Genomic DNA, 3,632 nt, shown 5'->3' on the forward strand with positions numbered 1-3,632 from the left:
AGGTTCAGCTTCACTTACAATGGCAGAGTTTGGTGTCTATGCAAAATGCCACATAGATTTGTCTTTTTAAATAATTTCAAAACTGTTTACGATTTGATTTGTACTACCATCTAAATCCATAGCAATTATTCCACAATCAATTATAATAATGAAAGCAAATTGTGAAATGTAGATGAACATGAACATAGCTTCAAATGCTGTAGGTAATTACAGAAACTACGTAAGTGAAGATAAAATGCTTCTGCTGTCATTTACTCATGATTAGCTATTAAAACATCCCGCTAGGTATTACCCAAATATTGCAGTGGGTACTTGCCAAGTCAAGACTAAGCTATCTCTAATAGTGGCTCACATATGTTAATAAAAAGCCTAAGAGTAAAACCTACAATTGTAAACTGTAGGGATTTATATTTTATTTCAGTGTGTAGTATATATTAATATTAATTCATGTTAATTATTAATATGTTAATTTAAGAAGGCAAAGAAAAGTTACCATTTACTAAGAATTTTATTAAATCTTAGTTCTCATTAAATGAGAAAGGATGTCAAATAGCCATGCTGAATTACTTTAAAGTAAAAGACTCATCTCCCTGCACCAGTAACATACTTTGTTCCATCCTAGATTTCACAGGCTAAACTGATTAGCAGCTCACCAGGAACTGTGAGAATTATTCAAAAGAACTAGAAGAGAGAAAACTCGATGTTGTGAGAAGGTCACATAAAGAACAATGAATTATACTTAGGAACTTTGCATCCTAGAGCTCATAAAATGAAAAAAGACTCCATTGCTTTTTCTCTCAGCTCACTGAGGGGGATACTTTATCAAACATTTCTGAAAGTAAGACACCCTGCTGGCTTTATTTTATTAAACAGGGAATAAAACACATTGCTTTATTAAAGTTGTTTCAAGAATGCATCAAAGCTGTGGGCTCTCAAGACAGAAATCAAAGACAAAAAAAAAATCGCATCTGCTGTATCTTCCCCCAAAAAATATATTTGACTATAATTAATGTAGAATTGAAAGACAACTTGTAGAAATATGAAGAAATCACATGCCAAAGTGATTATACATTTAACTTTCCCATAACCATAACATCATGATATCCTGGCCATGGAGAAGTTTATCTTCCTCATTATATAATGATATGATAATTGTTGAGAAATAACATCTGGGAAATTTAAGAGCTCTCAATGAATCATATACTCAATCTGGGTGACTTTTCCCATTGGAATTTATCAGATTAAACCTATAACTGAATCATCATTTTATTCAGCTGGGTTACAAATGTGACTTCAAGCAAGAATGATTTCAGTCCCATTTTCTCTCTGAAAAAGTAAAGAGTTCTGAGCAGGCAGCAGATCACAAATCGGGCTGTGTGCTGCTCTGAAGACTTGGAGAGACTGCCAGATTGTGGGTCCCAGAGGCAAAATTAATTCACTCCCACAGCCATGGCTGCTCAAGTATTTCCCTGGCTTGTGGTCCTGCCTAGTCTCTTCCCAATCCCACCCTGGTGAGGCTGAAGCCATGTGTGGGGATTCTCATCTCCCATTTTGTTAGCTCATCTCTATCAGACATATTTTTCAATTTGGCATATAAAAAGATAATAAAATAAAAAGAGAAATAAGTAGTTCATACTTTTTATCTCTATCTCTGTAACCTTAGGACAGCGATCAGGGTATGGTTATAAATACTCCATTAGTAGGCCAGGCAATGCAATGTCACAGTGAGGAATATAGGCTCTGAATTTACACAGATCTTAGAGTCTTCTCTGTCACTTAAATATTTGAAGCAAGTACATTAACCGCTCTGTGCTCAGTTTCTTAACTTGCAAAATGAGGATGATGAGGGTACCTAATTTAAAGTGTTGAGAGTTAAATGAGAATGTTAGTAAAATTCTAAAAAGAAAGTTTGCACATACTAAATGTTCAATAAATGTTAGTCATTATTATCATTATTATTAATTATCATTATTATGATAATGATAGTCAAAGGCTAATATATGAATATCAATATTACTAGGTAGGAAACTGAGGTTAAAAGTCTTCAAGAAAAAGTCAATGTGTCAAGGAGATGACTGAGAAAAAGAAATACAACAATAATGGGGACAGAAACAAAGAAAAAAGAAAGAAAAACTCTAAGAAAGGTCATAGGTTACATGGCTAAAAATATTCCAACTCAAAAATTTCAGTTACAGTTCTTAGATTTCCACTCTGAGACCAAAACATACCAACCAACTCTTTGGATAGTCGATCCACTCAGTTATTCGGCACACAGCCACTTCATCTTGTTTAAGGCCATCAAAAGAATGAGCTAGAGGGATTAGAATCTAAAGTAGAGCACTGCCTCTTGTGAATTACATTCAGAGGAATAAGAACCATGAAAGAGTAGGCATGGATTGACAAGACCTTCTGGCCAAATGAAAACCCTGAGTAGAAAAAAAGAGTAACAGTACAAAAATAAATAAATAAAATTGTAAAGAAGTTGAAGAGAGTGAAAACAAAAACAAATAAGCAAACAAGGTCAGAGGGACAGGGCAAAAGATCACAGTGTCCCCCCTGGTATTCTGTTGTTTCAAGAATTGAAGACAAGCAGGTTGCATCAGAAAGGGGAGAGTATTTTTTTCCCACGAAGTATAATAAATGCCTCAAACTTCTGGGCTCAAGCGATCCACTTGCCTCAGCCTTGCAAGTAGCTGTCATTCTGAGGGGCTTCAAAAAACAAAGAAAGTGTGACCTATCTACTCAACACTACCAACTAACTCTTCCTTAGACTCAGACTCCAACAATCAAAAAGTAGGCTGATACAACTTCTGCTAAATTTATCTGCTCCTACTGCTCCCATGATAATGTCTTCTATGTTATACTTTCTTTAATTTTCGCCACTGATTCATTGCCTTTATTCATAAACTTACTACTACCTGATATTAAAAAATGAATATGTATTTACAAATCAAATAAGTTCAATTAAAGAGTATAGTGACTACATGTCATATGCCAATGTTGAACTATGGATGTTTCAACACTTCAAATGGGCCAGCAGCCTCTACATAGCCTCAAACCCCTTTAGCAGATGAACTTTAAAACCCACTAGGAAGTAGAGATGATTCTTGATTTGGACTGTGCACTTTCCCTTTTGAACAACAGCACTGAATTCAGGCTTGTGAACAATACCTGCCAGCAAAGTCATGAGCTAGTAGCCAACTGAAGTCCTATCTTTGGGCCCCACTGAATCACGAGGGAGGCACAGAATGTTCTATATCCTATTAGCCACATGGGCTATTTCAAGTGCAGAAGCAACAAAGGGTATGTGGCAAACACAACCTCAAAAATGCATCCAACCAGTTATGCCAATAACAAACTACCACAAATCTCAATTGCTATCTCTGCAAACTCAATAGACTGACTCTAGTCACACAATCCAGCAATGAATGATTCCGTCAGCATGGTAACAACAATGCCTTAAATTTGTAAAGCTCTTCATGGTAACTCATTTTCCCAAATCTCCTTTGATTCTCATTCTTGAGATGACATGTAAGCAGTGAAGCTTTTCTTAAACTTCTAAATTCATTATTTCCTTATTTAATTTTCATTCCAACTTGGAGTTTTACAAAACCATATGGTCATCTCAATCC

Source organism: Gorilla gorilla, chromosome 22 (genome assembly GCF_029281585.2).
Source record: "Gorilla gorilla gorilla isolate KB3781 chromosome 22, NHGRI_mGorGor1-v2.1_pri, whole genome shotgun sequence".
Lineage (NCBI taxonomy): Eukaryota > Metazoa > Chordata > Mammalia > Primates > Hominidae > Gorilla > Gorilla gorilla.